The 12,087-nt window shown below is 49.7% G+C and overlaps 1 protein-coding gene across 6 annotated transcripts in view; it reads right to left on the reverse strand.

Annotated features, from left to right (window-relative positions):
* The window catches only part of HCK (HCK proto-oncogene, Src family tyrosine kinase), a 41,058-nt gene extending 28,977 nt beyond the window's left edge, over positions 1-12,081 (reverse strand). For 4 of the 6 annotated variants that reach the window (XM_034641382.1, XM_034641381.1, XM_002918277.4 and 1 more), the window contains exon 1: positions 11,845-12,081. The gene's annotated coding sequence lies outside the window, so the exon portion shown is untranslated. The other 2 variants (XM_034641383.1, XM_034641380.1) reach the window with 1 other exon arrangement.
* Between the last annotated feature and the right edge of the window lie 6 nt (positions 12,082-12,087).

The raw sequence follows: 12,087 nt of genomic DNA on the forward strand, positions 1-12,087 counted from the left end.
CCCACTTCCCCTGCTTGTGTTCCCTCTCTCGCTGGCTGTCTCTATCTCTGTCAAATAAATAAATAAAATCTTGAAAAAAAAAATAAAAAATAAAAATTTAAAAAATAAATAAATTAAAAAATTTAAAGTTTAAAAAAGTATCAATGAGACACCTTATACTTGTGTTTTGCACACTAAGTCTTCTAATCCCAATGTGTATGTTACAGGTATAGCTCATCTCCTCTAGGATTCGCCAGTTTCAGGTGCTCAATGGCCACCTGTGGCTCGAAGCTGTGGAATGCAACAGTGCAGACAGACAACCTTTCCATCATTGCAGCATAGCTGGTCCTACTCATGGCTGTGGCCCTCAGCACTTGGCTTAGCATCTCCCTGGCACATAGTAGGAGCATAAATTACAATTAGTGAATAAATGAATGCCCAGAGCCTGTAATCAGTCCACAGTAAAAGCATCAGGATGTGGTTCCTGCTCCAGGGACTGAGTTGAATAGGGAAGACTGTATATACAGAATTATGTTCCAAAGCCACATACAAAGAAGCTGTTACAGATTGGCAAAGACAGTCAAAGCCATGCAAAGATTGCCAAGATACTTATTGACTTAAAAAAACCAAACTTCAAAAGATATATAGTATCAAGCCATTTCTGTAGAATGAATACATCGGGGTTCTGCCACTAACACGTATATGTTAACGTGTTCATAGAAAAAGCAGCCTGTTTATAATAATCGAGCAGCAGGATAACAAGTTGGGTTTTGATGAATGGGGAGGATTCCAATCAAGATTTGGGGAAAGTCAAGAATGTTCCAAAGGGGCGCCTGGGTGGCTCAGTCAGTTAAGTGTCTGACTCTTGGTTTTAGTTCAGGTCATGACCTCAGGGTTGTGAGATCGAGCCTTGCATCGGGGTCATGCTCAGCAAAGAGTCTGCTTGAGATTCTTTCCCCCTTCCTTTCCCTCCCTCTCTGATCCTCCTCCTGCTCTCTCTCTCCCTCTCAAAAAAATAAATAAAATCTTTATTTTTTTTAGATTTTTATTTATTTATTTGAGAGAGAGAGAATGAGAGAGAGACAGAGCATGAGAGGGGAAAGGGTCAGAGGGAGAAGCAGACTCCCTGCTGAGCAGGGAGCCCGATGTGAGACTTGATCCTGGGACTCCAGGATTGTGACCTGAGCTGAAGGCAGTTGCTTAACCAACCGAGTCACCCAGGCACCCAATAAAGTCTTTAAAAAAAAAAATGTTCCAAAGAAGTACTGACTTCCATAAAGAATTGAGGGAGTCTGTAATATTAGACCATATCCAGAGTGCTTCAAGACTCAAAAAGAGTTATGCTACCCCATTTAGAAAGGAAAGAGTATTGAACCAGAAGCCCAGGGTGCCACTGCTACTGCCTACTAGATTTCTCTCTCAGCTTCTTTATGGGCAAGGTAAAAAAGGGAATTTGTACATTGTCACCATAAAATTCCAGGGAGCACAGCAATTTGTCAACAGAAACAAATATTTTGTGAACACTAAATTCAAATGAGAATTTATTATGCAGCTCTTCATATAAAGGTTCCCGAAGATCACAGCGGACAGTGTCCCCAGCTATGACTTGGGACTTGGCAGCTGAGTCTGCAACACGTTGGTGAGTTGCTTCCCTAATAGATGGCGCTGCTGTTTGGGTGGGTTTGGGGGCCATGGGAGGATGAGGGCGAGGAGAGGATGAGGGAGGAGGTGACACAGCCTAGGCCCTTTCTGCAGGAAGGGACTGCAGATGCCTGGTGATCCAGTGGCTTGAAGTGAGCTTAGAAATGTAACAGAGTTTGGGGCGCCTGGGTGGCACAGCGGTTGAGCGTCTGCCTTCGGCTCAGGGCGTGATCCCGGCGTTATGGGATCGAGCCCCACATCAGGCTCCTCTGCTGTGGGCCTGCTTCTTCCTCTCCCACTCCCCCTGCTTGTGTTCCCTCTCTCGCTGGCTGTCTCTATCTCTGTCAAATAAATAAATAAAATCTTTAAAAAAAATAAAAAAAAAAGAAATGCAACAGAGCATGTGGCTACCGTGTGTGACAGTGTGGGACCAGCAGCAGCATCACAGAGGAGCTGTTGGAAATGCAGAGTCAGCGCACGTGGGCGGCTCAGTCAGTTAAGTGTCTGCCTTCAGCTCAGGTCATGATCTCGGCGTCCTGGGATCGAGCCCCGCACTGGGCTCTCTGCTCAGGGAGGAGTCTGCCTCTCCCTCTGCCCCTCCCCTCCTTGTGCACACATGCTCTCTCTCCCAAATAAATAGATAAAATCTTTTTTTAAAAAGGAAATGCAGACTCACAGCCCACCCCCAGTCAAAATGTGCATTTCAACAATGCCCAGGTGATCTGTGCGATCCTTCTACTTGAGCAGAATACCTTTTGCTCTTGCTTCCTCAGCATCCATCCCTCTTCTGATAACAGCACCTGGAGTTTCCTTGAGAAACCAGCCTTCTCCCACTCAGCGCAGGGAGCTTCTGGAGGCTAACACATCGCTTGCCTTTGGGGATTGACAACTTGATACAGGTCTGGCCAATCGGAGAATTCCACATCCCCTGACGACCACCAGTGGTTGGTTCAGCTATAGGTATGTATGTGATCCTAACTGAGGCAATCAGAATTGGCCCTGGGATTTGCTGGGAAAATTAGGGAAAAGGAACTCTCTTTCTCTAAGGATTGCCAATGTAGGTGTATGTGTAGGGAGCTAGAGCTCTTGGGAGTCATTCTGACATCACAGGAGGGGCTGACTTAGCGTGAAGCCATCACAGAGGCCAGCAGAGTTGAGCGATGGAGACAGAGTGATTCCCGAAGACACGTATGAACACCTGGACCCAGCGATGCCTGAAAACTGCCAACCTCAGGATTTTTCCGTTTTATGAGCAAATAAATTCTCAATTTGGTATAAGACAGTTTGAATCGTATTTTTACTGCTCGCACCCAAATAGTCCTCACTGTTTCTTGCATATCCCCGGGCTACAATCTGGACTGAATGAAACAGAGTCTCTGGGAATGAGGGCCTGGAATCTGCATTTCTCGCAATTCTTCAGGAGATCCACCGATGTAGTGGAGTGAGGGCTGCACTTGGGGTCAGAAGACTTGGGTTTGGATCCCGGTTCCACCACTGCCTGGCTATGTGACCGTCAGTAGGTCTCTTCCCCTGGGCTTCATGTCCTGCCCTGTAAAGGAGGAAGCCCTTGCTTCTCAGGCTTGGCCCGAGGTCCTGGGTGACAGGGATGTGAAAAGCTTATTAAAAACCTCTGAACACGTGATTCTTGTCTAATGTAACTCAAAGCCAGGCTCTGAGAGCAGAAGTTGTTTGTCTGGTCCCAGACTAGCTTAGAACTCCTGACCGCCCCCCCCCCCCGGGGCCCCTGGGTGGCACAGCGGTTAAGCGCGTCTGCCTTCGGCTCAGGGCGTGATCCCAGCGTTATGGGATCGAGCCTGATGCCCCACATCAGGCTCTTCCGCTATGAGCCTGCTTCTTCCTCTCCCGGTCCCCCTGCTTGTGTTCCCTCTCTCGCTGGCTGTCTCTATCTCTATCGAATAAATAAATAAAATCTTAAAAAAAAAAAAAAAAGAACTCCTGACCCTTGGCAAAGACACTTTCTCAGGTCACTGCGAAGCTCCTGGAAACTGAAACTTGCTCCCCCTGAGCTTCTGCAGGCATTACACAAAGGGAAATGAGAAAGTTCAGCTTACTCAAGTGGGTGCTTCCCACGGTCACCAGGCGGGCCATGGAGCCACAGAGACTCCTCCTGCATGCTCGGAGGGAAGCCCGAGGCAGGGAGGCCAGGGTGCTGCCTGGACTTCCTGTGGGGTGGGCAGGAGATGGTTTTTAAGGAGCTTTTAGGCTCAAGCAGAGGACTGTGAGGGCTGGGGCTGAGGAGCCCTGGATTCTGGTTTCACCTCTGCCACGGGCTCCCCATGTGAGCTCAGGCAAGTCCCAACATCTCTCTGGGCCTCAGTTTCTCCAAATATGGAGCGAGATGTTGGATGATAGTTCTTTCCTGTATAGTCTCTGCTCCCGCTTCTTCTGAGAACCACTCCGCAGTCTTCCTTTGGGAACCACCTCTCCCCCATCCTCATTTCATGGATTGGGGTAGAGCTGACTTCAACCTCGGGCTGTGGATGTCAATGGGGGGATGTGTCTGACCAAGTCTGGCCAATCAGAGTTGCAGTAACAGAAGCAAAGGTGGACACGTGACTCCATCCTGGATATTGAGAGTCATGCATTGGCCTTTGGCTGGAAAAGAGTTGCAAAGCAGAGCCAAGAAATGGAGAAACACAGATTCCCAAGCCCTGGAATGCAGCCCTTCCTGAAGGAGATGTGTTCATGGACTTCCCAATAATCTCCCTCTCCTGTGTGGGCCAGTTTAAGTTGGATTTCTGCCCCCCTTAAACCTCAAAGAGTGCTGCCCAGTGCAGAGGAAATTCTTACGAGGGATTGCAATTCATACTTAAGTGTAAATGGCTTATGGAGAAGACTTCATAGACAGTAGGTTTTGATGGATGAGAAGAGGGTACTAGATCCATTAGCATAGGTGAGGATGTGTGGAATATGGACCCCAAGAAGCTGACGGCATTGACACCATGCCTAGAATGTGCCTGGCATGTATCAGGCCCTCCATATATGTTTGTGGAGTAAATTTATTGTGTTCAACCTTCTACAGGCCTGACCATAGTTGGGTGAAGTCAGCAGGACCAGAGTTAAGAGCCTATTTTACAGATGCGGAAACAGAGATCCATGGCAGAAAGGTTTCCCGGGTGGTCGGTGGCAGGTAGCATGAGAACCAGCTCTCTTGCCTCTCACCGGGGTGGGCCCCAGAGGCTACAGTGGGGAACTGCAGCATGGGGACGAGGAACCCAAACAGGAAGTTCAGGAAGGCAGACCTCTACCGCCCCGGGCCAAGACTGTCCAATTAGAGGAAGCTTCTCGGTACAGCTCGCCATGGAGGTGGAGAAAAAGACTTCCCCCCACAGGGACAACTTCCGGAAGAGTTTCCAGGCATGCAGAGCCGTGTAGTTCCCCTCCTCTAGTTCCCTGTTTTCTCAATGAACCACCTAAACCCCCAAGTGATTGTTATCCCCAGTGGACATGCCGGGCTCACCCCTGACTCCTCGTCACTCCCTTTTCCTGACCCTCAGCTTCTTTCTCATCAAAGAGCTCAAAACATGGACTTGGCAAACAGGAAGGGGATGGCGAGACCTTCGTTATGCAGGTAGAGCAGCGCCCTAGAGAGGGTGAGCGTGGTGCCCTGGTTTACACAATAGCAAGGGACAGAGCAACACGTTGAAGAGGAACTCAAGGCCCGGGGTCATTCGCCTGACTTGGCCAGAGGGCTGGCTCTAAGATGCGTGTGTGTCAACTACTTGTCCTAAACATGGAGTAAATTCCTAGCATGTTCATTGTTACCTCCGGGTCACCTGTTCAAGTCCAGAATTCAAGGGCAATTGTGAACCTCCTTAGAATAATTTTATCTTTAAGGTAAGCAGGTGGCAAGCAAGTTTGGAAACTCCAGGATAGGATTTGATGTCATGAAGAGCTGGGTTTGAATCCCCATCCTGCCTCTTAGAGACAAGCAAGCTTTTTAAAATATTAATCAGTTCACGTGCCTCCTCTGCTCACCAACTCCTGGGGCTCCCATCTCACCTGGAATAAAAGCCCAAGTCCCCTCTGTGGCTAACAAGGCTCCATGATCTGGGTTCCCCCCAACCCTGTAGTCTTGCCTTCCTCCCTTGATGCGTCCTTTCCAGCCACACTAGCCTCTTGGTATTCCTTAATTCACCAACCATGTTTCCACCTCAGGGCCATCACACATGCTACTTTCTGGAATGTTCTTCACCCAAAAAGCCTCTTTCACGTCACCCAAGTCTCTTTGCAGATCTCACTTGCTCAGAGAGGCCTTCCCTCATCGTCCCCAACTCCCATCACTTTTTAGCCCTTCCCAGCTGTATTCTTCGTGGCTTTACCCAGCAGTTGATGTGGTGGCCATGAAGATGGGCCTCTCAGGTCTCGGACTACAGAGAGTGGAATTGACCAATGGCCCAGCTGCCATGCTTTGAAGTCCATCATCACTATTGCTATCGGCTGTTTCCAGCCAATGATGGAGTGTGGCAGGGAAACTGAGGCAGGCCATGCCAGTGGGACCTCTGACAGGAGGCTGTGGCTAAGGGCTCCCCGAACAGCTTGCCAAGCTTTCCTTGAAACTGCACTGGAGTCTAAGACATTTCCACCTCTCTTTTCCTTCTTCCTTCCTGCCCTCCTTTCCTCCTTCCCTTTCTTCTTCATTTGGAGTCCAACATGCCTTGCCATCTACTGACTCTCCTAGCCTCTCCTAGTTGCTCCCACACTCATTCCCACAGAGCTTTTTCTTGCATATTTAATCTCTCTGAGATGAGAGTCTGCTTCTCAAAGGACCTGAACTAACACACTAATAAATTACCTAGGGATCTGTTTATGATCCGTCATCCTTGTAATGTAAGACACATGAGGGAAAGTGATTGTTTTGTGCACTGCTCTAACTCGGTGTGTAAAATGAGGACACAGCAGGTACTCAATAAATTCTTGAATAATTGAATGAAGTCTCCTTCAGCCTCCTGGGTGCCCTGGTTTTCCTCATCGAAACAAGTTATAAATAAATGTCTAAACTGAAAAGGGATATCCATGTTTGTTCATCTGCGCTTGGAGAGGAATGAAGCCCCTGCTTGACTGGAACTGAGTGGAAGCTGCCCCCTTCAGACAGGACATGGGTGCCAGTTTGCCCCCGAGGGCCAACTTTGAACTCTAATTTCCCATCATGCTCCAAGGTCAGCTGCCCCCAAATCGGTCCTCCACAAATAGAAACCTTGAAGCCACAATAATGCATGCTCTGACCTTTCAACAGCTGCTTTTTTATAGTTGACAGAGTCTCAGTTTCTTTTCTGTTTTGGAGGGTATGTATTTTGTTTTTAAAATTATCTTTCATCACCTGGTAAGGCAGGACATCATCCTTATTAAAGAGGAAAACCTCACAGAAGAATCTAAGGTGCCTTTGGATTACTCCCTTTACAGGCTCTCCACGGCCACCCCTTGCCCCTCGGGTCGCTGTGTCTCTGCACTGACGCACACGCGTATGGACGCACGCACGGTATCTGTCCGTGCGCTCTCCCACCACGCTGCCCTTCATCATTTCAGAGCACTCCTGCTGGTGGCACCTGTATTTCTTTGCCTGAGAGATTTCTCTGTGGCCATTAGCGCCTACTCTGCCCGTGAGCTTGGCAAGTGCAAATGCTAGAAAATATCACCCCCCCCAGGAGCAGCCCTCAACCAGGGACTGACAGAAGCAGGCGGATAAATACCCCAGTTCCCTCACCGGCCGCGCATGCTCACTGGGTCCCAGGGCTCCGAGTGGAACTGGTTTCCTGGGGCCCACGGTAGTGACAGGCTTGATAACACACTGCTATTGGCTGCCTTCTCTTCTGGCTGGCTTCCCCACTCTCCTCCCAGGGGTTTCTGGGATCCCCTCCCAAATAGTAAATGCACATGGCTCCTTTTCTAGGATCTGCTTTGAAGGAAACTCAAACTAAGACACGTATGCCCACAGAAAATATGGAACATCGTTTTTGTGTGTGTTGACATCAAAGGACTTCTACGTGACTTGGGAGGTAGTGTCCTTATTCCCATCTTTCAGACGAGGAATCTGAGACTCAGAGAGTGAGGGATTTGCCGAACGCATCATAGCTTCTATGAGGCAATGTGGGCCCTCGCACTCAGGTCTCCTGCCCTCTATGCACGGTTCTTCATTTCTCTGACAGAGATGAGGAAAGGTCTCCTATTCGCTTGGCTGCAGCAAATCTCCTAGACCAAAGGCTTTCAGGGTGATGGTAGAGCTTGGGCGGGTGTCTTAGGGCAGTATCAGGAATGCAGACCCCAGTGTAGTGACATTCGGAGGGTGCAGCGACAGGTAGAGGGCCACAGGCACCAGCCAAGAATAAGGGTGTGTTTTACGGTGGAGCAAGGGTTTCTTCGGCATCATTACCCAAGCCCCTGGAAGTACACTGAAACTCCCAGCCCTGGGGAGGAGGAAGCTGGAGACAGGGGGTGGGGACCAAAGTGCTGTGGGGGGTTGTTTATAAAGATGGAAGCTAAGAGAGATTGTATCACTCACATGCTGTGTAACTTTGGGAAAGCTACTTACCCTCTCTGGACCTGACATTCTTTTTCTATAAAAGGGGAGGCCTTATCATGACTGGGGGGCAGGACTTGAAAACTCAAATGGCCGTGGAGGCCCACGGGGACACCCACATGAAGAAAGTGATCCAAGAAAAGGTGGTGCAAACCGACAGCCCTGGGGGTAGTCCACAGGGGAGCTCCTGCGAAAGCTTCACCTGCCATGAGTGAATAGCAGAGGGGGATGGGAGGCGGAGTCTCTAGTCCCACTATTGCCAACTTCCTTAGTTTTTCAAAAGACAGAAATCCAGATTTGTGTGAGTTCTCTTGATGTTAAAACTTGGCAACCAATTATAAAGAATCAGTACGTGGGGCCAACTGACATACACCTATGTGCTGAAGTATCTCAGGAGGGGAGAGGTTGTCCAACACTCCTACGTTCAAAGTTTCTGAGGCCCTACTATGTGCCAGGCACCTACTATGTGTTAGTGATACAGTAGTTTAGGAAACCAACACGTCTTTGCCCTTACTTTCCAGGAAGAGTTTAAAGTGCAAGACCTGCCTGTTCCCTTGAATGCAGATAATTTACTCCTCACCCTCAGGGCTAAAGGCCCCCAGGGAGCAGCCTGGTTAGGGTGAGATTAAGAAGTATGCTTCCCACACCCACTAGGGTGGCTACAATAATAGTAATTTTTAAAAAAGGAAAACGCCTTGCAAGTGTTGGCAAGGAAGCAGAGAAATTGGAACCCTTCTACATGACTGACGGGAACGTAAAATGGTGCAAAACAGTCTGGCAATTTCTCAAAAAGTTAAACATGGAATTACCATTCGACTCAGTGATTCCACTCCTCGGTGTAAACCCAAGAAACTGAAAACAGGTGCTCAAACAAATACCTGTAGGCGCATGCTCACAGCGGCACTATTCACGACAGTTAGAAGGTGGAAACAACCCAAATTTCCATCTGCCGACGAATGCGTAAGCAAATTGCAGTACATACATACAATGAAATATTATTCAGCCGTAAAAAGAACCGAAATATCAATACATGCTACAACTTGGGTGAACCCTGCAAACATTATCTTATGTGGATGAAGCCAGAATAAATTAATCCGAAGATACAAAAAGCAGGCTGGCAGTTGCCAAGGGCTGTGGGGAGGGAGGAGCGGGAGTGACTGCTTTAATGGGTTCAATGCTTCCTTTTGGGGAGATGAAAATATTTGGGGACCTTATGGAAATGTTGGCTGCACAACACTGTGAATGTAGTAAATGCCACCAAATTGTTAGTTTTAAAATGGTGAAGTTTATAATGCTACGTGAATTTTGACTCAAAAGAATTTACGAATTGCAAACTACATTAAAGTGCTTTCCTAGGATGGTTAAACAAATTATAGTGCATCCAGACAGTGGAATACGATGTGGGCATTAAAATATCTAAGGGGGGCGCCTGGGTGGCTCAGTTGGTTAAATGTCAGCTTCCGGCTCAGGTCATGATCCCAGGGTCCTGGGATCAAGCCCCCCATCCGGCTCCCTGCTTCTCCTTCTCCCTCTGTGTGCTTGCTTGCTCTCTCTCTCAAATAAATACATCTTTTAAAAAATAAGAATAAAGTTTAAAAAATTCCAAGGATATTTTGGGGCACCCGGCTGGCTCATTTGGAGGAGCATGCTGGAGTTTGACGTGGAGTTCGACGTATATGGCATACATCCAGGATGGCCCCAGCAGAATGTTTGTTGTAGTAAACACCTTGTTCCACACCTGAATGTCCAGCAACAGGGGAATGAGAAATCAGGTAGGGTGGTCACCTGCTGGGGCACTCCACTGAGAAGGAAGGAACTACTTACATCTCTGCTTCTCACCCAGGCTAGACCCTGACAACTTAATGATAAGGCAAGGAAAAGAAAAATGGTATTGCAGAAGAACCTCACAGCTGGATAGCATTTTTGGAGATCTTTAAAACACAGAAAAACAATTGTCTGCATTATTTATGCATCCATACCTATGTAATAAATTCTTAAAGGCACAGACTGGAAAGGACTATATTTCATGACAATGGTTGCCTCTGGGGAGGGAGAAAAACAGGACTGAGAGAGAGAAAAGGTGGAGAGGGTTCAATCTGACCTGCCACTTTTAATAATTTTATTTTTAAAAAATCAGAAGCAGGGGCGCCTGGGTGGCGCAGACGTTAAGCGTCTGCCTTCAGCTCAGGGTGTGATCCCAGCGCTCTGGGATTGAGTCCCACATTGGGCTCCTCCGCTGGGAGCCTGCTTCTTCCTCTCCCACTCCCCTGCTGTGTTCCCTCTCTCGCTGGCTGTCTCTCTGTCACATAAATAAATAAAATCTTTAAAAAAAAATCAGAAGCAAACGACAAAATGCTAACATTAAACTCTGGGTGGTGGGTTCATGGGATATTAGTATATTATTCCCTTTATTTCAACATCTCTCCCCCACCCTCAAAAAAAAAAAAAAAAAGGATAGTGAAGACAAAGCCATGGGATAAAGGATTCAATATCTATCGAAGGCTTTCTCTGTGCTGGCCAAAGGCTACAGCAGTGGTTCTCAAAGCATGGTCCCTGGACCAGCAGCGACAGCATCACTTGGGAATGTAAATTCTCAGAGCCCTGGGCTGAACATACTGACTCAGAAATCTGGAGTTAGGGCCCAGAAATCCGTGTTTTAACAAGCCTTCCAGGTGATTCTGGTATACTGCCAAAGTTTGAGAAGCACTGGGCTAGACTGTCATAGCTACGACAATAGTTCATCGTGCTCTAAGAGCTTTCCATCAATAACAACCTAACCTTCAAAATGACCCTGTGAGGGAGTCATTATTATTAATAACCCCATCCTACAGGTGTAAAAACGGAGGCACAGGAAGGCCAAATCCCTTGCTCAAGGTCAACAGGCCGGTTGCTCCCGGAATCCCACTTCCCCTTGCATGACCCCCACACCTAGCTCACTGTAGCCTTGGAGAAAGAGTAAGAGCCCCATCTGATTGATGAGGAAACTGGAATTTGGAGAGAGAGAACGACTTGGCCCAAGGTCTGACGAAGAGGAAAATGATGGGGCAGACACTCTGTGGTCTGTCCGGGAGGTTTTGAGGTTTGACCCAGACCTGCTGTGGATCAGCGCCCAGCGCGGAAGGAGGAGGGAGCGCAGCGAGCGGGCCCAGCTGCAGCCCCGCCCGGGTGTGGTTCGCACGTCGCGCCTACGGCCAGCTGTCCCCTTCCCCACGGCGGCTGCCAACCCGCTGCCCACCCGCCGTGACCCGTCACCCCACCCTCACCCCCACCCCCTCCAGGAACCGTAAGGGCCTTCCCCTCCCGGTCTCCGTGAAGCCCCATCCCTTCCTTCTTTTTCTTTTCTTTTGCAGAAAGGGAACCTGGACGGCTCCGAGAAGCGGAGCTGGATCGAAGTGACTCGGTGGCCAGAGCTCCCCTCCTCAGAGCTTCTCCAGGTTCGCAGCTGGGCCATCTCTTCCCCCGGCACCTCAACCCACCGCCGGTCCGCCGCTCCCCGCGAGGGCCCCTTCCCGCCGCACCCCAGCCGGCCCTGCCCCCCACCCCGGGCTCCCCTGCAGCGAAGACCCTCAGGCGACGCTCAGCGGCCGCATGCACGCCACTCACCTGGGCTCCCGCCCCTCGTCCTGCGGGCAGCCCGGATCCTCGCAGCTCGAGCGCCCCCCCAGCTCAGCGGCCCNGCCACTCACCTGGGCTCCCGCCCCTCGTCCTGCGGGCAGCCCGGATCCTCGCAGCTCGAGCGCCCCCCCAGCTCAGCGGCCCCCGGAGTCCCGGGGCGCCCGTGCCCAAAGGGAGACGGGCTAACTTTCGAGAAGAGGCAAGGGCAGTGCTCTGAGGGGCTTGAGCGCCCCGCGGCTTCTCCGGCTCTCCTGGCGCTGAACCGCCCGGGTCCCCTCCCGCTCGCCTCTAGGCCTCGGTGGTGTACCCCGGTT

The sequence above is a fragment of the Ailuropoda melanoleuca genome, chromosome 13 (assembly GCF_002007445.2).
Source record: "Ailuropoda melanoleuca isolate Jingjing chromosome 13, ASM200744v2, whole genome shotgun sequence".
Classification (NCBI taxonomy): Eukaryota; Metazoa; Chordata; class Mammalia; order Carnivora; family Ursidae; genus Ailuropoda; species Ailuropoda melanoleuca.